Source organism: Rattus norvegicus, chromosome 8, assembly GCF_036323735.1.
Source record: "Rattus norvegicus strain BN/NHsdMcwi chromosome 8, GRCr8, whole genome shotgun sequence".
In the NCBI taxonomy this organism is placed as follows: Eukaryota; Metazoa; Chordata; class Mammalia; order Rodentia; family Muridae; genus Rattus; species Rattus norvegicus.
In genome coordinates, this window is record NC_086026.1 from 51,405,289 (window position 1) to 51,429,363 (window position 24,075).

Sequence of the window (24,075 nt, forward strand, 5' to 3'; positions counted from 1 at the left end):
GGGAGGTGATTGCAAAGTTTTATAAAAGAGGGGCGGAGGAAGCAGACTGCAAAGGAAATTCTTCTTATTGCGCAGCAATGGAGCCCTGGCTAGGATTTCCCAGAATTTGCACAATAGGCTAATAGACCGTTCTCACGAGTTTATCTGTTTGCTGAGACTCCAGCAAGGGTGTTAAAGACTACTACTTGGTCTCTTATTGAGTAACTTCCCTTGGTCAGATAAGGGAACTTCACCGATAGCTCCCCTCAGGCTTCTGTGAGTCTAGTGGAGGTGGGGGTAAGGGAACAGAAGTCAGCCACACTTTGGTTCTCAGGCTGCTTCTGGGCCCTTTCCAATGCTGCAGCCCAAAGCGCTCAGCATGCCAGGCGGCCATGTTGAGCGTTTCCTCCCCCTGCCCCCAACCTCACCCCACCCCCAATCTCCAACAGACCCATGTGGATGAATGGAGAACAGAGGTGACAGAGTGGTGGTGGGTGATGTGACCAGTGCTGCTGACCGTGATGACACATGCCTGTAATCCCAGCACCCTTGTTTCAGAGGCAAACCTGAGCTACATAGAAAGACCCTGTATCAAAACGAGCAAGCAAAATTAAATAGACAAGCAAGCACACAGGCAGAGCCCAGGAAAACAAACCAAGTTTGGGGTAGAGAGGCATTTAGAATGCAACCAGCAGTTTAGATGCTCACCTTTGAATACATTAGGTTGGTAAAGAGGCTTCGAAATAGACTTTCCTTTGCATAGCAGTGGCTCATATCTGCATAATGTTAGCAGGGTTCGGTTCCATCCTGACTCACAGTGACTCTTTGAACAGAGCCATCTCTCTAGCCAGTAGCTGTTGAGAAACTGAGAAGCTGGCAGGCAAGAGCGCCTGATTCAAAACTACCTGGGGCTATTAACTCACGGTTCTCTGAGGTCTGCAGCCAAGGATGACAGCCCCTGACAAAGGGAACCACCAGGGACACAAGAGAAAGAGGACACAGGAAACAGGAAGGGGAGCTACGTAGACCCTGAGAAAAGACACAGGCTAGGAGCACGGTACCTTAGGGCTGAGGCCACCACAAGGCTGTACTGTAGCCAGGTATCATGTGACTATTTCAACAGTAAAGACACAAGACCGAGTCAAACCAGCTAACTGTACTTGGCTTCATTATAATAGTATTTCCATGTCATTAACCTTGCAAAATTGCCTGTGGGTATTACAAAGGTGCCAGCAGTGACACCTCCAGAAAAGTCCCATATAAAACCAGAACATGGGAATAAACACTATTCCGGGTAAAGTCAGACCATGGTACTATTTCATGCCTTTTCCCATCTTACTGAACACCTGCCCCCTCCCCCCTCCACGCTCCCCACTCCCACCCCTTCACCCCTGTAACATAAGGCACCTCCAGAAACCTATCTGTTCTACAGTCTCCCTGGCCCTCCCCTGCAGTAAGGCAGAAAGAAGAGCCCGTAAGGGGCTCGCCACTCCCCAGCCCTTAGCCCTGTTTCATCCTCCAAGTCACCACTGTCTCTCGCCTTCACCAGGCACCTCGGCCCGTCTAGCCTGAGAGATAGATTCATCTGTGTGGCCATGTTCAATCCTGAGAGATTGATCTATCCAATCCTGTTTTGTATAATCTTCTAGAAGACATGTTTAAGGGAGAACTTGTTTTCTAGTATCCAAGCCCCGTGGAGGAGGACTTAGGGGTTTCTAAAGTTGCCTTTGAGTTCTGGTCCTACTGCGTGGCCTCCTCTGAGCCATTTAGACAGGAGCCTGGTGCATGCTGGGTAAGCGCTCTCAGCTAACTATGTCCCCAGGCTCTAGAGTTCTAAGATCTTAGATTGCAAGTTCAAGGACGTCCCGAGCAACTTCCGTGAGGTGTCAAGTCAAAGTAAAAGATATTTGAGGGGCTGAGGTAGAATCTCATTGGTGCAAAGCCCAGAGCTCGACCATGGATGGAAGAGAAGTTGGACTGGGGATTTCAGGTATATGTTTCAAGGGAGGGAAACAAGTAGGGGACACTGCAGTACTCCACTTTTTTGGTGTCTGAAAGAGTAAAGAAACTTTTTTTAGGGGCTGGGGATTTAGCTCAGTGGTAGAGTGCTTACCTAGGAAGCGCAAGGCCCTGGGTTCGGTCCCCAGCTCCGGAAAAAAAAAAAAAAAAGAAACTTTTTTTAAGAGGTAAGGAAATATATGAATGCAATCTGCTAGGGTTGCGGCTGCTGCAAGAAATCTAAGCCCCCATGACACCACCTCAGTCAACGCCCAGGTAGAACGCAGGGTATCGGAACCTGTTTGCCTTGCATATAATCTGCGCAGAGGGTACTGCAGTCTGTTCAGACATCTGCATCTCTATGTCCATCACCCTGACAATTTTACACCATGTCACCAGCTGAATTAACACCTGTTAAAAGCCACCCCTCCCACTAGACTCAAAAGCTGCAAGCACCTTTAATGAGGACCTGCAGAAAAGAATACATTTCCTCAGAGCCCTTAAATAAATGACATCAAGTCCTCCATGCTAAATAAATTATTAAAACAGCGATTAGGGCTTGGATCGTACCGACAGACCTGCTCAGAGGCTCATATAATCTCATTTGGGATTTGACTGCCACGCCCGAACTAGCAAACTGCCCAGCCTCCTCCATTGATGGGCAAGTGGGAAATGCGCTTCCCTTTCAGTGTGTATTTAAACAAGAACTTCAGTGCTAAATTAGCAGTGGGTTTTGTGTATGAATTTTCTTTGCATTCTAACATTATGTAAATGAAAAACCCGACGAAGTGCAAATTAGGACTATTCTTAATTCAAAAAGGCTGCTATCCTGTGATAATGACGACACTGAACACTTCGCAGCCTGCCAAGCGCGGTGTGTGGTTCCTGCTCCCATCTGCCTCGTGAGACTCCCAGCAGGGGGACACCCACTGTGTCCTCATTTTTTTTCCCCTTGCCCACTAACGTCAATCAGATCTGATCCACATACCCTCTTCTCTTCCTCCTTATAATTTCATCTCCCAAGAATCCTTTCCTCCCTAAAAACAGAACAAAAGGTTGAGAAGGTATTATAGGATACGAGAAGGCCTGACATCAGGAATCACCTGGATTTTATCTCAGTTCCGTCTGGACCGGCTACCTCATCCTAGGACCCTAATTTTCTTCATCTGGAAACCTACCTCCGCAGGTTTAAAAGATTATGTGAGATTAGACCCTTGAGGTTTAAATCTACGCCTGGCCTAGAAGGTCTGCTCCTCCATTGACACCAACTGTCGTTTGCAAAGTTCAACTTAGATACAGTTGTTACGTCAGTTTGGCCGTTCAGCCATTGGCGGGTTTTTATGCCGGTTTGTTTGTGTTTTCTTCTATCTCGGTACCAGGCAATAGGTAACTGTTAAAAAAAGAAAGAAAGAAAAATCTAATGGAGGTGCAGAGAAGTATAAGTCCATGGTAGAAGCCTTGCCTAGCACTCACAGGGCCCGAAGCTCAATTGCCAGCATTTTTCTTTAATGGCCGGCCATTCAGACACACACACACACACACACACACACACACACACACACACACACACGTGCATGCACATACCAGCAAACAGACACAAGCATGAAGCTCCTTAGCCTGGGTGGGACTGATCCAAATCTGTGGTGTTCTTGCTCTCTTTTTCACGTTTCTGCCTGGGTCGTACACAGGTGTAATAACGTTCCATGGGCAGGATTCTGGGAACTCTAGAAAAACCAGCTTCAATTTCCTATTAACATGGGGATAAAACCCATAGGAATTCTACTGTACAAGAATGCTCTGGAGAACTGGGCTTGCCAGGTCTGCCGAATAATAATAATTATTATTATTGTTTACTTCACATGTATGATCATTTTTGCCTGCGTGCGTGTGTACCACATCCGTTTCTGACACCTTCAAGAGACCAGAGGAGGGCTTTAGATCCCCTCTAACAGGAGTTACAGATGTTTGTGAGTTGCCATGCGGGTGCTGGGAATCAAATCTAGGTCTTCTAGAAAAGTGGCCAGCGCTCACGACTGCTGAGCCATCCCCTGTAAGCCCCCTGACTGGAGTCTTGCGCGTCACGCCTGCAAACACGATTATCTCGATTCAGGTTTGGTTTGTGATAGCTGGTGTTCTCGTCTAGCATGGATTCTGATCCAAGATGCTTCACAGGTTAATCATGCCTAAGAACATGCATTCCTAATGAGGGCTTTTACATGTACCCGAGGCGTGGGTTCTGCCCAGGGTTGTTTCTGGTAAAGCGTGTACCAGTCAGTCACAGATAGTAGAACAACTGTGAACAAGGAAAAGCCTCCGACATCACTGAAACTGGAATAGAGGTTTGCAAGTGTGGATTCCTGGAACGGGAATCCCCTCAGTTCTCTGATGCCCAGAATCTATGTACAATGCTTTAACACAGCCAACCAGACAGCATTGCGTTAGCTTAGACATTACCCTAAAGGAGCCATTTAGGCAAATAAAAGAATTCATGCCTCCACTGTGGTCAGCTGGATAAGACAGGCCACACTCCTGAGTAGCTATTACAAGTGCTTTGGGTATCCTAATCTCAATCAATACAAGTGATTTTTTTCACAATTGGCATAACAATATAGAGAATGGTCTTCATTAGTGGCTAGCTAATTGGCCGGGAGAGCGTTAGAAACCTGCTCTCAGTAAATTTGGAAGTATCTTAGGCATTACGCCTGTCAAAATGTCAGTGAAGACACACTGCTCCATTGTGAGGCCACACACACACACACACACAAGCACAAGTCCTCAGTCTCAGAAATAGGAACTAAACTGGGTGTGCTGGCTTCTGCCTGTAGTCCCTGCACTCGAGAGGCAGAGGCAGGGTGGTTATGAGTTTGAGACTAGTTTAGACCACACAGTTAGCTCTTAGCCAGCCTAGAATAAGACCTTGTTACAGTGAAAGAAAAATTAGGCTGGAAAAAAAATAGCTCAGTGGGCACAGAGCTTGTTTCACAAACATAAGGATCTACATTTGTTCCCCCAAACCCATACAAAAGCTTGATGTGGTAGCAAGTCTTTGTAATGCCAGTGTTGGGGAGGAAGAGACAAGCAGGTCCCTAGCTCTCCCTGGCCATCTTTAGCAAGGAATGATACTTGATGCTTCCCTGCACTGTGCCATCTATCTTCCACATAGGAATGCACACACACACACCCCCATACAAATGTTCTCGTGCACATATACACATACCCACAAAAGAAAGAGGATGGGAGAGACAGAATGGGGGAGGGAAAAAAAGGGTGCGTTGACTACATCTTACCCTCTAACCCACTCTGCTTCCTTGTGTCTAAGGATTCTGGCAGCCTGCTACAAGTTGTAACTACAACTGCATGCCAATTCTAGAATGTTCTTACTTGCATGTGCTAAAACCACATTCAAGTAAGGTGTGATGAAAATATCTAAGAGCTGGGGCATCAGATGCCCTGTTGCTAATAACTGTTTAATTAATATTCACATGTGTAGCAGGGTCCGGTGTGAGGTTGCTACCGTCCAAATGTTGCAGTAAGGGTCTCAGAGAGCAATTAACCTTGGCTATTCTAACTAACCCAGTTGCTTCCTTTATCTGTCAAAAACAGGCATGAGGAGCCTAATCTGGGTCAATTTCAATGTGTGTCATTGAGTGATCGTGTTGGAAAACTAGGGTAGGGTTGGGGCAGTAGGGAAAGGATTTTCAGGGTCATTGTATAAGCTGAGAGAAAGCTTCAGTCGCTTGTCGCGGAGCCCCAGCATGCTAATGCTTCTACAGGAAGCGTGTTTCTTTCCCTCCGACATCAGTCTCTGCTGGCTCCACGGCTGCCAGCAATTCAGGTTCCTTCTACCTCATTGCTCTGCCATTCCGGTTGTCTGTTTTGTCTTGTGGTACACAGTGGCTCACCAGCTCTTCATCGAAAGCCAGGGAGAAAGGGAATGTGGCACAGATCAATGTGTATGCATCACTTCCTCTCACATCCTGACGGTCAGAAGCTAGTCCTCGACTACTTACATGCAAGAGATGTTAGGACACAGAGGCTAACTCTGAGGAGCCCTGTGCTCGCCCACGTGTCAACGTTTCTTTTCCTATTAGAAGTGGGAAACAATACGGAGAAGCAGTCGTTGATTGGTTGCTTCCAAAATCATCAGGAAGTAAGAGTGAGCACTGATTGGTTGCTTCCAAAATCATCTGGAAGTAAGAGTGGGCACTGATTGGTTGCTTCCAAAATCATCTGGAAGTAAGAGTGAGCAGGGCTGATAGCTAGGAGGCAAACTGCAATGATTGTTATTTTAAAACGCTGCTGGATTTATGTACTCAGTGGTAAACTGTCACTCTCAAACCCCTGAGCAACGCCAGGCCACTATTTAAGCCCCAGCAACCAGCCCCTCTTTTAGGATGGTTTGGACCATTAATGCCTGACCCGTCAAGGGTCTCTTTGACTCTGACCCAGTCCCCTAGACTGTACCCCTTGTAATGCTTTGTCGGTGCCTTTTACTTACCCAATTTTTAGAATTTTTACATGGAAGTTGGCACCAATATCTAGAAATAGGAATGTATGGCCCTCTTGAAGAGCTGGATAAATTTAACCTAGAGCAGAAGTAATAGAGGCAATGCCACTGTATCGTTTAAGCATTCAGAATAACCATTGCCTTTTTAAAACGTCCTTTTAAATGTCTGCCATGTGCTGAGACTTAGATTGGGCTCTTGGAACATTGACGATCTCTTAGAACGGTGGGTTTCGACCTCCCTAATGCTGCGGTCCTTTCATACAATTCCTCCCGTTGTAGTGACCCTCCCAACCACACAATTGTTCTTGTTGCTTCTTTAGAACTGTAATTTTGCTACTGTTCGGAACCGTAATTTAAATATGTGATATGCGGGATAGCTTTATGGGATCCTTGTTAAAAAAAAGGTGGGGGGGGGGGTTATTCAGCCTCCAAAGGGCTTGAGAACCACTGTTTAAGACTCTTGAAGCAAGCCTGTGTGACGGGAATTATTTTTACTGTACAGGCAAAGTTGTTAAAGATCAGAGACATTGGCCTATTCTAAAAGATACACAGATAGGTCTGGGTAGACCTCAGTTAGTAAAATGCTTGCCAGTCAAGCATGAGGATATCAATTCTAGCATCGATCCCAGCATGAAAATCCAGGCAAGTGTGTTGGCATTCTAAAACTGGAGAGGCAGAGAGAGGTTCATCTCTGAAACCCAGCAGCCAGTCAGTCCAGTCAATAAGTAAGCTCTGGATTAAGTGAAGAACACAGTCTCAAAAAAAAAACAAATGACAAGATCCCACATTGACCTCTGACCTGCGCGCGCGCGCGCACACACACACACACACACACACACACACACACACACACACACACACTACATGAATAAGAAGACACTCAGAGTCAATATGCAAGCCCCCACGTGTTTGACTCCAAGCTGGAAACTTTCTCCACCGTGCCCACGCACTCACAAACAGAATGTTTGAACAACAAACAGAGCACCTTTGAAATAGGCAAAAAGAACAAGTCAACACCTCGCAGAAGAGAAGACGCACACAGCCAAACCGAGCCTAAGAACGATGCTTAGCTTTGTGGCTTATCAGGGAAGGGCACATTAAGGCCACAATGACTATGGCCACACACCCACTGGACTAATAACAACTGAACCCAGAAACTCCCAGTGATAAATGGTGGAGTAGCTGAGGAGCAGCCGAGACTTCACAGAGTGTTGGTGAGAAAATTACATAATCGTTCAGCCATTTGGAAAGCTCAATGTTCTGGTTTTATCTCTATTTTTTGTTTTGTTTTGTTCTGGTTTGGTTTGACTTGGCTGGTATTGGGTTTTGTTTGTTGTTTGTTTGCTTGTTTGTTTGTTTGTTTGTTTGAGGCAGGGTCTCTTGTGGCCAAGGATGGCCTGGAGTCACAGGCATGTGTCTCCCTGCCTGATTTTGCACTGCTGGGGATCAAACCCAGGGTTTGTGAATGTGGATGCATTAAGCAAGCACTATATCAAAGGAACTACGTCTCCAGGCCCAACCTGGCATTTTCATATAAATATTATTAGTCCACTTCATGATTCAGGATTTATAAGATAAATAAAATCACAGTCAACCCAAAAGTCCTATGAGACTGCCACAGTAGCTTTCTTCTTCACAGTTCGGCACTGGAACAAGACAAACGCCCATTCACAAGAGGAAGATGGAAAAACAAACCGAGGTACTTTCATGATAAAGAGGCAGTGTCCAACCACAAAAGCAACAGATTATTTAAATGTGTGACATAGATGAATCCCAGAGACACTATGTTAAGTGGTTTTGTTTTTAAAAGCTGGGCACACAAGAGAAAGCGTACCTATTACTTCACTCATGTGAAATTCAACATGCAGAACTCATCTATGGAAATGAAAAGTGAGAATAGGAGCTGCCTGTCAGATGGAGGGAGGGGGACCCAACTAGAGAATGTTGTCCATCTATGATCTATCTATGATCTAATCTATCTATCTATAATCCACCTATCTATGATCTATCTATGGTTTATCTATCTATGATCTACTTATGATTTATCTATGATCTATCTACCTATTATCCATCCATCTATCTATGATCTATTTAGTCTATGATCTATCTATGGTTTATCTATGTATGATCTATTTATCTACGACCTATCTAGCTATGATCTATCTATCTAGCATGTATATGGGAGAAGGATTGTATACAAGTAAAGGCTCAAACACAGATTGTAGGAGTTGGAGCTCTCCTTTAACCATAAGGATTTTGGAGACCAAGCTCAGTTGTTCAGGTTTGGTGGCAAGAACCTCTATCCACCTAGCCATTTCACCAGCCAGTTTTCTACTTTCTTATTGTGCCTGGATATGCAAGTACATTCATTTAGCTCATTGGGCTCTATACCTCAGATCTGTGTATTCCCCTGTGATCAATTATATTTTGGCTAAAAATTAATTTAAAATAAATAAAAGAATAAAAGGAATGGCCCCTCCCACTATCCTGTTCCTGAGCATGTACAGTTCTAGACTAAATTAATGCTTGTCAGAGATACTGTTGAAAGGTTGAGATCAAAAGTTCAAATTAAGTAACTAAAAACAAAACAAAACAAACAGCAAAAATCTTGGACTTTAAACTTGCAGGTTTTAAACATGCAGGATCCTGAACTAACAAAGTAATGCTGCCTCCTTCAGCTTCTGAGAAGTCAGCTCTTACACATTACCAAAACCTTAAACTGGGACTGGGGAGATGGGACAGTTGGTAAAGTGCTTGCCAGAGCAGGTGGGAAGCCTAAACGTGGGTCTGTGTCAAAAGCTGGGTGTGGTAGTTCATGCTTATCCTACGGAACCAGGGACATAAAGAGGGGAGCATCCCTGGGGCTTTCTGGCCACTTGGTCTTGCCAATTAGTGAATTCCTTGTTCAGCGAGAGACCCTGTCTCAAAAACTGAGGTAAGAAATGAACAAGGGAGATACCAGAGTTTACCTCTTTCCATTACATGAACAAACATGTATGTGTAATTTGTCCCAGGAACATACACACAAGTGCCCATCTAAAACACATTCATACATAGGCACATGTGCACATATATACATACACATAAACATAACTATTTAAGAGATATTTCTTTCCTGATGCTTTCTTTTTTATATACAAGGGTCAGGTTATTTATTTATTTATTTCTATTTCTAATTATGTGTGTCTATATTGTAGGCATATATGCAGAAGTTCATGGAGCCAGAGTTCTTGGATCTTCTGGAGTTGGAGATACAGGTGGTTGTGAACCACGTGATGTGTGTAGTGGGAGTCAAAGTCTGGCTCAGTGAGGGAGGGGACAAGGCATACTCTTAACCACTGAACCTTCTTTCTGGCACCATCTGAATATTCCTTATTGAAAATTACATTATCTCTTTTTTTTGAAAACCAAGCCTTCTATGCTCCCATATCTTTAAAATGTGGTATTTACTCATTCCCTTTGTCAGCATCCTTCCATATCCCACCAACTCCCCCCACTCCCTGAAGGTCCTAAGCGGTAGCCACAAGTATCTATAAGTTTCTTTTAAACTCCTCTGGTTAAATAGGAGTTGGACCCCATGCTGAGTAACTTAGTCAAGATTTATATTGCTGCACTGAAACACTATAACCAAAAAGCCAATTGGCATGGTATAGTCTCAACTAAGGTTCCTTCCTTTAAGATAACTCTAGCTTATGTGTCAAGTTGGCAGAAGACCAGCCAGCATAACTTTGTCAACTTGACACACAAACATATCACTATTCAGCCACACCTTTCTTATTCATCCCCAAGATCTCACATTAAAAACATAAATAACGGGCTGGAGAGATGGCTCAGTGGTTAAGAGCACCGACTGCTCTTCCCGAGGTCCTGAGTTCAAATCCCAGCAACCACATGGTGGCTCACAACCATCTGAAATGAGATCTGATGCCCTCTTCTGGTGTGTCTGAAGATAGTGACAGTGTAATCATAATATATAATAAATAAATAAAATATTTAAAAAACATAAATAACTTTAAAGGTGCCACAATCTTTACAATTTCTGACACATTTAATTTTCAGTCTCTTTAAAATATAAGTATCCAAAAATCTCTTTTTAAAAGTTCAAAGTCGTTCAGCTGTGGGCACCTATAAAAAAAATCAAAATTAAATTAAATACCTTCTCCAAAAAGGAAGAACCAGGGCATAGTCTATCTGAACCAAGCAAATCCCAACAGTATAAACAACACAATGTCTATTTATCTGGGACTCACTCGTGATCTTCTGGGCTCCCTTAAGGAGCTTGAGCCACTTCTCCAGCGCTGCCCCGTGCAGCACATACAACTTGTCATCTAGGCTCTGGTTGGCTTCACTCCATTGCTGCTGCTATTCTTAATGGTTTTCCCATGATACTGGAATCTCAAAAAGTACTACTTTCCCTTGCTGCAACTAGGCTGCACTTTCACCAATAGCTCTTCATAGACTCCCTTTATGGTTTCAAACTTCAACATCTCTGAATGATCCCTTCAATCCTGGGTCTTCATCTGCCACTGAAGCTGCACCTTCAACAATGGCTTATCCTAGCCTCTCACATAGCCACTCCTCAGATGCTCTCTATGACCCCTTCATGCCTTTAAAACCAGTACTACCTGGGTGACTCTCACATATTACCAAGTCCAGCTGCCAACATGAGGTACAACCTTGGCCATCTTTGGAACACAGCTTCTCTTTACTTTCAGGAAACACTTCTCAGAAGATTTCATTTCAGTGATGCTGGTCTCTTCTTAATCACCATTAATTTCTTAGCTCCAGCTAAGCAGTATCAATTGCCCCAGTAACGCAAAGGTTTACTTCAATGGTGTTGGTCTTTTGTTAAACATGGCCAACCCTTCAGCCCCAGCGGACCAGAATAACAGAATCTCAATTCAAAATAGCAAATTACTCTGATAGAGTCTTTAAGATTTTCTCTGGAATTTCACAAGCCAGGTCTCCATCCTCTGCACTGCTCTCAACATTTTTATCTTCCAAGCTCCTCAAGAACAGCTCACTGAGCTCTCAACACTCAATGACTTTTCTAGCCCAAAGTTTCAAAGTCCTTCCACAATCCTTCCCCAAACATGGTTAAATCTGTTAAATCAATGTCCCACTTCTGGTACCAATTGTCTTAATTAGGGTTTCTAATGCTGTGATGAAATATCATGACCAAAAAGCAAGTTGGAGAGGAAACGGTTTATTCAGCTTACACTTCCACAACAAAAAATAAAAGTCAGGACAGGAACTCAAACAGGGCAAGAGCTGATGCAGAGGCTGGACACGTGAGTGTGCTGCTTGCTGGCTTACTTCCCCTGGCTTGCTCAGCCTGTTCTCTTATAAACCCCAAGACCAACAGCCCATGGATGGTACCACCCACAGTGGGCTGGGCCCTCCCCCATCAATCACTAATTAAGAAAATGCTAAGAACTCATTTCCCTCTTTCTTGTTTTTCTCTGAGGATGAGGGTCAGGCTCTTGCGCAAGAAGGGCTTGTGTTGTGGGTTTTCATATTTCTGCTTTTGAATGTAGTGGTTGCCCTATAAGGCAATACGGAAGAAGAAACAGACAGGAGTTTATTTTATAGAGTTCATGGGCGGTTTTCTGAAAGGGCAGAGACAAGCCAAGCATTGCAGTGGCATGCTTTAGTCAAGGTGAGATGGGTGGGACTCCATGCAGGGGAAGGCATTCTGCCTAATGTAAGCGTCAAGGGCTTTAGAGGGAATTAAAGAGAACTGTGAACTGGGCCACCATGCTTGATACTTCCTTCTCCTCACCTGATGCTCTGAATAAACATATGGTTTCTTACATAACAGTCACCTGGGCGGGCAAAAGCCCAGAAACAAGAGCCACATCTGTCATCAGGCACTGACGTTGCTTTGACTTTAGTGAACCTACCTCAAAATGGAGGTCTAGTGATTATATGGTACTGTGTGTGTGTGTGTGTGTGTGTGTGTGTGTGTGTGAGAGAGAGAGAGAGAGAGAGAGACAGAGACAGAGACAGAGACAGAGACAGAGAGACAGACAGAGACAGAAACATAGAGGCTGAGGCAGAGGGACCTGGAGAGAGAGAGAGAGACACAGAGATAGAGACCAAGAAAGTAAGGTAAAGGTAAGCATTCTATTTGGCTTAAACAGCAGGAAGTCCCTAGAAGTCAAGGCCAGGTACAAATGCTGAACTTGCGTTTGAACTGGGAGAGGCCTTCAAAGCAAGAGCATACAAGAGACCAAACCTGTGGACTGACCTATTTGCATGAGAGTCCTCTTTAAATACAGAGTGGATAGAGAGAGATTGAGAGAGAATTACAAGATTCTCACTAATCAAATGCCTAACGTGGTACTGGACTACAATTGGAGGGACTCACCAGAGCCATGATCTAGATCAAGATCTGCACGGCCCGAGCCACCATCAGATTTCTGGACATTGTTCACTTACGCATAACACAGTCTTCACCGTTTTCATCACTGTCTGTGTTTCAGGAGGCTGACGGTATCGATGTATCACTGGGATCCCAGGAGCTCTGGCTTCCAGTTGACTGTGGCCAACTGGAGTCACTGGTAAGGCGGACCACAGTGTGCCAAGGAGATCAGGGCACTTCCCCGGTTTCTGGCATCTGGATAGCCAGGGATTAGCTTCTTCAGATGCTCCCAGCTCCTTTTGGATTGTGCTCCTATAGACAGATACCCTGTTTTGGCTCCAATGACTTGTCCAGACAGTACCCATTCCTTGTATGTCCCCCATGATCTTTTGATGCACAGTATCATGCAACCCAAGCTGACCTTAAACTTCATGCATAGCCAAAAATAGTGATGAGGTAAGGATCTTGCTATTTCTACCTCTTAAATGCTGAGATCTCAAGTGGGCACCACCATGCCCACCAAATTCTTCCAAAAATATCTGATTGCATGTGTCATTAAGGAACACTTTCTGAGGTAGGATTTCATGCAGCAATGTATTTCATGTAGCTTCAAACTACCATGTAGCCAAGAATGACCATGAACTTCTGATCTCCTTGCCTCTTACCTTCTTGCTGAGATTCCAGGAATCTGCCACTCTACCTACCCAGTGTTATGTAGTTGCTGGGAATTGGAGGTAGGGTTCTGTGCATGGTAGATAAGCCCTCCGCCAACTGATCTACATCACCAGCTCTCAGAATGCTCCGATAACAATGACCTGTCAAACGGACAGCATTGAAGCTAAGGTCTGAATAACTGTCCCTAAAAACAAATTTCTATCCTGACTGTGACCTTGCCCTACAATTTCCTCAGTGTGAATTTTTGCAAAGGGGACTTTCCCAAGCTCTTCTGTTGCTCTCGTGTCCTGTGTCCAGTGGGAATAAACTCCCCGAGATGCGTGGTACCTGGGTAATAGCCTTGTTAAATATGCATAGGTACTGGATACACTTGCCTTTTTTTCCTCAATTGTGTAAGAATGTAAAACGAAAGCTGCACTGAAATAGTGAATTATTGAAAGTGGCTAAATATTAATAGATTAGAGTGCAGTAATTCAGAGCGCAGGCTTTTAGCTCAGAACATGGAGACACAAATCTTTTAACTGTGTGCCCTGGGAAGTTACTTAATCTCTTCAAGTCTTGGTTTTTCTTCTCCATAAAATAGTCATGTAACCGGGGTCAACTGAACAGTTTGTCCCTGCTATTGATTCGTTTGTCTTCTGTTCTTACAGACCTCAACAGTCACAGGGAAGCGATAACTATTGCTGCCACGATTCGGGTCCTGCTGTGATTGGTTATCTATAATTTCCATCATCCAATGCACAAGCATTGCTTAGCACAGTATACAAAATGGTGGTCCAGGGCAAACTTCCAAACCCCAGGGTGACTGGTGTTGTTCTTCCAGGAAGGAAGTATGTTGTTATGGAATCATGTATCCTAACCATCAAATGGCTATTGATCATTTAGAAATTGTTAGCATTACATCTGCCCATGCTTTGATGACTTCTCTGCAATGAACAGTTTGTCCCCCAGCTACTGCATCGTCCCCAGATGACATTCTTCTTCTTAGTTTACAGCCTGCTTGAGTTAACTGTGAGGATCCTGGCTTGCAATTCCCCAAGCACCAAGTCTTGTGGAAACAAAGGTAAAACAAACTTCAAGATCAGAATAGGAGGCCATGAGATGTGCTGAGCTCACATTTTCCTGGGTTTATTAGTGCAATGGATTTTGGAACAAGGCTCTCGACTCCCTTCCCTATTACTTGTTTGTCTCTTGTCAGTTTCACACATGTATGATAACGAATAGCGATGTCTTGACTTGGGGTTTGAGTATAAATATCCAGGAACAAATTCTTCAGCTGAATATGTCTGAGACACAGATCGTTTAGCTGAATAGCACCTGCTTGCTATGTGTGTGGTGGAGGCTAAATGAGATTCATACGGCGAGAATACAGTAAGCACTTGAAAAGCCTTATCTGCCATTGTTGCTGTTCATTTTAATTTACTGCCTCTTAGTCACACGGGCACCTCTTCAAGCGTATCTGCCACCTGCCTATTAGTGATGGCCCGGTGTCTGTTTAGATCCGTTGCCCATTCATTAGTTGGGCTCTTCACATCTTATCATTGAGTCTATGGATTCTCTGCGGCGTTTGGGCGACCATACGTTATCAGATATGTCATTTGCAAATAATAATGCTCCTAGCTACCCTTCGGTCCAGAATCTCGTGCTCTTGATGGTGTTGCTATTAACAAAACACTGTTAAAATAATAGTACACTCTGAATTACCTCCTGGTCTAATGGTTTAAAGGGTTTAAAATGATTGCTGGCACATGGTTAAGAGCTATGTGAGTGTCAGTTAATATACAAGTAATATTTGAGTATAAATACCCAATTTGAACCCTTCCTACTCAATTAAAAAAAATGATTCTTAGTCACCTCTCCAAACTATGTTCTGACTTTCTCTTGCCTGTTTTACTGGAAGACCTTCCTGAGTTCATGCCTGGTTTAGTTTCTGATTTTTAGCATCAGGTCAGCTTATGGGCAAAGGCTATTTTAAGTAACTTTCCCTAAATATTTTATTTCTTCCACTCTTACATGGGAGCATCCCTATCTTTCGAGCCCAGTGGAAGGCTGGCTGAAGTGGTATTTCCTAAGCCACTTTCTTATTTTGGCCCCACCTCAGTGACAGAAAACAGAAACAAGCCTGGAGCCCTTGATTCTCTGTTAATTTAGAGATTTATGTCCCTTGATTGGACGATAACTCAGGACAGTGAAAGCATAAATGTTTTCTTTTAAAAATGAGTCAGAATTACTGTTCTCTGGTGTCAAATTCATGATAATGGAGAATATGAATTTCTTATTTAGATCAGATAAATGCTTTCATGACTGAATTAATCTTTGATTTTGAGGCCTGTAGTGGTTACAGAACAGAAGGCCTCTGTGGTACAAAGTGAAAAATTTCTCTCTCACCCATCCCTTCCCTGTCCTTAGATACTTAAAATGCCTCCTATCCTACGGAGCCAAGAGACCCTGCCTGACACTAGGACCTTCATTGGAGCTGCAGAGAAGCATTCTGGGTGGACAAACAACCCCTCTGACATCATGTGAAGACTGACCATGAGATGCTTACTACATAGGAGAAAAACAGAGGACAGAAATTGGGTGATATGTCTAAGGATGATGGTGGATTCCAAGAGACAAATAGATTGGATGGGGAAGCAAAGAAAGGGAGGTTAAGGAGGGAGTGACAAAACTGAGATGAGCTATAGGAAGCTGGAAACAAGGAAGTGCGTGACCAGGAGCCACGTCCTCTAAACACCACAATATCCAGACTGACTGTGTTTAGAAGGTTCTCAGATCCACATGATCCTGAACAGGCACAATGTTTGGTTTCCCCCATTCCCTTCCTTCTGTATTAATTTTCTAGATGTGCAAACAGAAACTGACACTAGCCTCAGTGATAGATGAAATTTTCTGGCTCAAGTCATCAAGAGACCTAAGAAGTTAACTGACCTCAGGCTTGGCTAGATCCAGATGTTCAAAGCCTAGCATAAAATTGTCCCTTCTTGGTTACGTAAACACAAGTCTGTTTGTTTGACGAAGGTTGTTTTGTTTTGTTTCCATCTGACATCATGAATGATCCCTGTTTATCCCTGGCTTGTGGCACTCCTAGAGAAATAGAGAAACAGAACTGTCTTTCCTCAGTGACCGTTCTACTTATCAGACCTGAAGAAGACGCTGCTGGTACTGCAGGTCCATCTCTCTAGGTCAGGAGAATGACATGTCCAATTGGTCACTTGGAGACATGTGCTCAGGCCATGGAGTATGGCCAGAAGCTATTTTTCAACTGGAAGACTGACAAACAGCTGTTTTAACAGACTTTTCTAAACTCTTCAACTCAACTGTCCTCACATCTGTGGAGTCTGGTATAGGTTCTGATTGGGAAAGGAGTTTGACATCATCATGGCGTTATGGACAGGTTGAAGATCATCCTTTCAGAACTCTCTGCCCTTCATGGTGTTGGATGATGATCCACCCGGACGCTGCAATCTAGGTTTAAATGCATAAGGGTGGAATCTTAAACTGACTCGGAAGTTCTCTCCCAGGCGTCTAATGTTCACGGTGCTGAAAGGTGCCATGCAGGCAGCTGGGGGAGGAAAACCATCAGTGATCTTAACCTTACCAACCTGCCAGGAAAGACGTGCCTACTGGAGCATTAGTTGAATAATGGCTATCAGGGTGACCCGGAGCTTTCTGATTGGACTTGAGGTCTGCTCCAAAGGCAAGGGTTTTGTACTATAAAGCCATGACAAAAAAATCCCCATGACTTGGAGACTCATAGGTACCAGGGAGAAACTTCCTGGTCTTTCACTAACAGTCATGTTGACAGACTACATTCTCTGTATTTATATTTATACTCACAGATTTGTCTGATCTCAACCTTGGTCAGAGAGTAGTGGTTCATGCAGAAAATCATACCTGGTCAAAAACATTAAGAACGAGTGACTGTGAGTGATCAGCCATGGATGTGTCATCTGTATGAATCTCCTCCTTTGAGCCAAAGCTCAGGAAACATGGATGAGGGACGGGAACAGAACTCTGAAACACTGCCTTCTGAGTACGACATGGCTGGCGAACACATAAATACACAGCAGCTATAATTGTCCACACAACATTTGCACAAGGTCAAGTCAATCAAATCCCAGAATGGATGAGAAGGAGGTCCCAAGGCCTCACTGCTAGTGGAGGGTCTCTTGGTGGCTGAAAGCTGCTTAGCAAGGGAAAGTCACTCTTCTCTGGGAGTGTGGCTACTGGCAGGGTCTATGCCCATGCATGAGTGGCCTAAGTAAACTAACTGGACTCAGGTTGATACCAACAGTAATAATAACAGACATGAAGTCCCCGGGCGGAGCTGGATGGAGTAGTTGGGGGGAGGCTAGATGTGATTAAAATGTTATATTTTTTCAAAGAATAAATTGTTCTTTGTAAATGGGTGACTCAATAGCACCCCACTTCACCAACTTGTCTTTCTGCCTCCTCAGCCAGCGGCTAAAGACACACCTGAGGAGGCGAAAATCTTCCCCCACAAGTCACGCCATTACTTTTACTGTATGCATTTGCTTACGCTCTCAGTTCCCCAATCCGTTTTGGGGTAAAAACCACAAGGACAGACAAAAAAGAAGCTGCACTGTGCTGCTCAGAGTTCCTCTGTGATAATCCAATGACAACCCCTTTATTTTCCAGTGAGGGGTTTGACAGCTTGATTTTTAAAATTCATCTACAAGATAGCCTCAATTTAATGACCAATTTCTCTTTAATAATCTTTGCAGGCCCCCTGGAGTTTTGGTCATTTAAACAGAGCATAATAGAATTTTCTCAAGGAATAAAAAGTGATTTCTTTATATGGCTTCTCCGGCTCAAAGACATTTACATACTCAGCTCATCTGAAAAGCTAGAATAAATGCACTTGTAAATGAAAGCCCCAGTCTCCTATTCTCAGAACCTTGCCAGCTCCCGTTGGATCTTTCAGGAACCTAATATAGGATTATTCCTTTCAGGATCTCTTTCTTGGCCAATCCTTCCTAAATCTGATTTGCAAGGGTCTTTCTATGATATAAACACGAGCTGTGGATACAGTTTCAATCAGGTTCTGACTGGGCTCAGGGGTTGTTGACAACAGCACCTGAAATTTTCTGAATCTTCGGGTATGAATGCGTTCCTGCATCCATGACTTCCGTGTCGAAGGTTCTTCTGTCTCAAAAGAAAAGACATTAGCACTTCCCTGGCATGTGCTACGCTGTGGCCTTGAATTTCAGCACCACAGATGAGAGAAAGGGGCAGGGGAGGGGGGAGGTGCACAAAGGATGCCGCTGAGGTATAATTACTGGGCCACTACTTACTAGCTCTCTGGGGGCAAGGTCACTTTTAAAAGCCTAACCTTTCTAACGCATGCACAGGAACTTTCAGTAAGGGATACACAAAACGCTCTTCCTGGTATAGTAATACACACTGGTTATGCCAGCACTGAGAAGTGGAGGCAAGAGGCCCTAAGTTCCAGGCCATTTTACTGTGTATAACAAGACTCTGTTATTTGTTTGTTTCTTTGGTTAGAGACAGGGCCTTTCAATGTAGTCCTGGCTGTCCTGGGTGTCGATATCTAGACCAGTTTGGCCTTGAATTCTGAGAAGATCCACCTGCCTCTGTCTCCCAAGTGCTGGGATTAAGGGTGTGGGCTGCCATGTCTGGCAAAACACTGTCTCCTAAAAACACCCAAAGAACCAAACAAAAATCAAAGATGGAAGGAAGGGAAAGAGGTGTTCAGACCTCTTCAAGCTGCTAGCTGAGCCTTTGAAGTGTGTTTGTTTGATGAGTGGCCTCCATTAGAGAAGCTTCTGAGTCCACGAAATATCTTCTCATTCTGTTGACATCGGAGATTGCTTTCCAGAAGACGGAGCCCTCTCTTCTAAATTAGAAAATAAAGCAACGGAGGCTACACATGGTGTCGAAGAAGTACTGTAGAGTTTGGACTAATTCACTCTGCCTCACAGGATAGAGGTTTGGCACGGCACATTTTGTCATGACTCTCGCCATTACCTGTGATTGACAGTGCTAACTAGGCATCCCTCATCCATGATTGACAGTGTTAATTGGTCATCCCCACTCAGTCTGTGGTGTGCCTCAGAACTGTCCACACGGGGCTCTAGGCAGAATGAAAATTAATTGGGGTGCGAGAGGTGACACAAAGTCCTTTTTGTTCTGTCTGTGCTAAGACAGATGCTTCCTTCCTTCCTTCCTTCCTTTCCTCATTTTCATTATTTTGTTTTAGTGGATTTTTTTTGTTTGTTTTATTTTGTTTATGAGACAGGATCTTGATATCCACCACGGACTGCCCTAATACCCACTCCGTAATAGCCTATGCTAGCCTTTATTTTTTTTTTTTTTGGTTCTTTTTTTTTGGAGCTGGGGATCGAACCCAGGGCCTTGTGCTTCCTAGGCAAGCGCTCTACCACTGAGCTAAATCCCCAACCCCCTTATGCTAGCCTTTAAACTCACAGTGATCCCCCTGCTTCAACCTCTTGAGTGCTGGAATTATAGGCATCTACCATACCCAGACTAACATTGACTTTTTTTGCCCCCCAAAAACAAAGTTTGATTGAAATGTGACACTGAAGGATTAGAGGAAGAGAAAGAGGCAGGAAGCAATTATTGCTGGCTATGGAGGAGAGGACCCATGTTTCCTAGCGCCATTCATTCTCCCACAGTCCTGGGTGAAATGACTGCCCCATGGGCATGCTGCTTCACCCAGTCAGGAATCTTATGTCTTCATTTCTTGGCTCGTGGAATTCAGTCCAACTGCCTCTCTCAAAGTATCCTCTAGCTTTGAAAGGGGCATAGGAACTCAAACTATGTCCGAGGTATTCTGAGACCCTTGGCATCATACTCTTGGCTCCAGTCTCTCTTTTCCCATCTAGCCTCCCTCTTCTGGATTGAGAACCCATAGGTAGTTTCCCCAGAGTAACCCTGTGGAAATTCCTGGGAGCTTTCCTTCTTATGTGCTGACCAACAGACCCCCTCTTCTTAAACTATGGGTCCTTGACCCCATATGAGGTCACAAAACTGAACTGAGAGGGGGTGGTCATAAAAGTTGGGCAACAGTAAAAAGTTTCTGTATGCTCGGGCACAAAAAAAAAAAAAATAATTCAAATCAGATATACACAGCTCCCAGGTGTGGCCGAGTTCTAGCTCATGATGTTGTAGCTTTGGTTTCCCACACAACCTGTTCATTCTGCTCTGCACTGGCCCTCACACAGCCTACGCCAAAGAACAGTCCCTGAAATGCCTAAGCTCAGATCCAAGATTATTTTCTGTTATGAATGGCTTTTTTTTTTTAATAGTACAAGCCAGGTTCTCTGTTGTCATAGAAACCTAATCGCTTAACTATGGAAAACAAAGACTTTTAATATTTTCCTACCATCATTCCTCAGGTGCATCAAGTTGGTACATCTCTGGGTTGTTTTGTGTTAGATTGGTTGGTATTAAAAAAAAAAATTGGTGACATGAATCTCAAAAGAAAAATTATGAAATGAAATTTTGGCTCGAGATTAGGATGGAATTTCTAACAATTTCTGGAGTGACCCTACACATACTTCTGCCATTTTTGTACTATGGATTTTTCAAAGTGGTGTTCTCATCGCAGACAATAAATAATCATATCACGGTACTGATCAACTCTGTCAGCTGATGAGGCCCTGCATCCCCAACGTCAAACCTTCAGCCAAGATTTCATTTTTTTGTGTGTGTAAACAAACAAGCACGTACATCTCATTATTATTTTGATTTTAATGACAAACTCATATATCAAAGAGTTGTTTTAAAATACTCTTCATTATGATTTATTAACATTACGATCAGCAATTTGCATACCTATTTTATACACCTGCATTTTCAGGGCTGCATGAAAATTTCTCAGCCACTGGGGACATGGAGCGCAGCCTGCTCTGTGTATAGAGATTACACAGACTGAAATTGTGAGCCTCGTTGTTTTGGTCCTACCTTTACCGCATAGAAAATGCTGTCCAGGAAGACACAATGATTGTTACGTCAAACTCATCTAGGGATGCCACTGGTTAGGGAAAATCCTTACAGTACAGTAATAACTTCCTTATAAAATTAACTGTGTCTGGTGATGTTTGCTCGTCCTGTGATTTGACTTGATTTTCTAGCCTGACCAAGGACAGAAACGGAACGACTGCAGATACACATTCAAAGCCCCTGCTCTCCTGGGAAGAATAAACAAGCTGCCAATGAGTGAGCTCCATGTGGGGCACACAGCTTTAGATAGTGATAGTTTTACGCAGCCTTTGCTGTCACCTGATCGGCTTCAACAGCTGGCAACACGCACGGGTTGAGTGACCCTAGTGCAAGAATCTGAAATCTAAAATGCTCCAAAATCTGAAAGTTTCAAGGGCCACAATGACTATGTGGGTGGAAAATTACACACCATGAAAATCAGTTTCATGCAAAAAAAAAAAAGTACTAAAAATATTATGTAAAATTACCTGCTGTTTAGATTTGTGTCCCAAATAACCTCATTATGTACATGAAAACAATCTAAAATCTCAAACACAATGGCCCTAAGTGTTTTGATTAAGAAATACTCAACCCATACCAAGATAAACATAGAGTCAGTTGCATATGCACAAATAATTTTTCACTCATTGTCCATCAATCAGTCTGTCTTCATCTTCATTCTTTTTCTTTCTTTCTTTCTTTCTTTCTTTTTTTTTTTTTTTTTTTTTTTTGGAGCTGGGGACCGAACCGAGGGCCTTGTGCTTGCTAGGCAAGCGCTCTACCACTGAGCTAAATCCCCAATATATAAATATGAGCAGTATCTATGACACGAGGCTATAGTAACAATGAGATATAAAGACCCTTAGGGGTCTACAGGTTCTTTGTGGGAACAGACAGCAGGCAGGCAAGCAATTAAATATGGTAATTTTTCTGTGAAGTTTCCGGAGAAACAAACAGGGCTGTAGGATAGAGAATGACCTGGGGACAGACAATGAATGGTGGTATCTAGGTGATATCCTAGTACACTCAGAATAGCCCTTGCAATGTGGAACTAGGCCTGAGGCAGAAGGTTCCGGATTAGTGGTAGTTCCCAGTGACATGGTCGGGTAGCAAGCATAGCTCGGAGAAGGTGGACATAGTGCCCAGGGATGTGGTTGCACGGACCCAGCCTGTGGAGCTGGTAGCAGGCTGCTTCCTGCTGCGTTGAAGACACCGCTCACCACAAGGCTGCATCCACACCTTGCAGCAGTACCGCTCCTGCCTCATTTTATTAGACAAAAGCTACTTTGCCTCCTACAAACAAGATTCTTCGCATCCCCAGTTTGAGTCTGGTCTTATGTCTCTCTGGTCTGAGTCTGCGCAGAGTGGAGACACCGCGCGGCACATTATCTAGTAAGATGCATCAGAGGCTGGCTGGCGTTTTGAGACATAGGCTGGCTTGTGCAGAGTGGGGTAATGTGGATGGCATTATTCTCTCCTGAATGTGAAGCTGTATTAGAAATGGAAAGAGGGATGATACCTGAGGGGAAGGAGGAGGAGGAGTAGTCTGAGATTACCGAGAGCAAGGACACTTAAGGAGGATAAAACACGAACCTGGGGAAAATCCAATTTTCTAGAAGTTTAAAAATCAAATAGACCTTGAACCAGAACAGAGCCTCAGCTAATAGCCAAGGGACTGATCCCACCTGGATTCCTTATGAAAATATGCATTAACAGGTGGATGCTACACACTGCTCCTGGGGTGCCAAGAGAACCTCTGAATTCTAGGTGGAACACAGTCTGTGAGTGGGGTTCAGTGGGGACCCCTGGCTTCTTTTACCTGTGCTGAAGAAAGTCAAAGCCCGGACACACGGTAGTGTGGATGGAAACCAGATAAAACAGACGTGACTTAAGGGCAACCCCTTAAAGTCATGAAAGTCTCGACTTGCAATTCTCTCTCTAGTGCTGTCATAGGGAAATAACCATACCAGAGTGAGAGGCACGTAGTAGACGCTGTCCGAGACATCGTTTAACATGGCCACATCAGTAAAAAGAAAAATGCCCAATGATGGAATATTAACTAAATTTTGATAAAGATTAAAAAGGAAGTAAAGGAAAGAAAAAGACGGAAAGAAGGAAAAACAGAAAGGAAAGAGAAAAAGAGAGAGGAATGGAATAAAGGAAGGAAGGAAGGAAGGGAGGGAGGGAGGGAGGAAGGGAGGGAGGGAAGGAAGGAGGGAGGGGAATGCAGAGTAAGCTAAACCACCCTGGAGGCTAGGCAGTGCCTCTCTTAGCTTTCCTGTCACAATGACAAATGCCCAGTGTAAACAACTTAAAGTGGGCAGGGATCGTTTATCTCATGCTTCCAGAGGATCCAGTCCATGGCTGGTTGGCCCTGTGCACTTACGCAGAACATCACAGGAACAAGGAGGTGGGACAGAAGAGCTTCTTCACTTCACGCACATGGAGAGAAAAGGAGGAGGAGACTGGAGCCATAACCTTCAAAGGCATTCCCACAGTGATTTATTTCTTCCAGAAATTCCTAGATCTCCTACAAGGAGTGTCACCGGCTGGGGACCTGTGA

General features: G+C 44.0%; 1 non-coding gene across 1 annotated transcript; it reads right to left on the reverse strand.

Annotated features, from left to right (window-relative positions):
* Positions 1-19,894: 19,894 nt before the first annotated feature.
* On the reverse strand, positions 19,895-19,967 carry Trnap-agg75 (transfer RNA proline (anticodon AGG) 75). Its single transcript has one exon. It is a non-coding gene; the product is annotated as a tRNA-Pro (tRNA).
* Between the last annotated feature and the right edge of the window lie 4,108 nt (positions 19,968-24,075).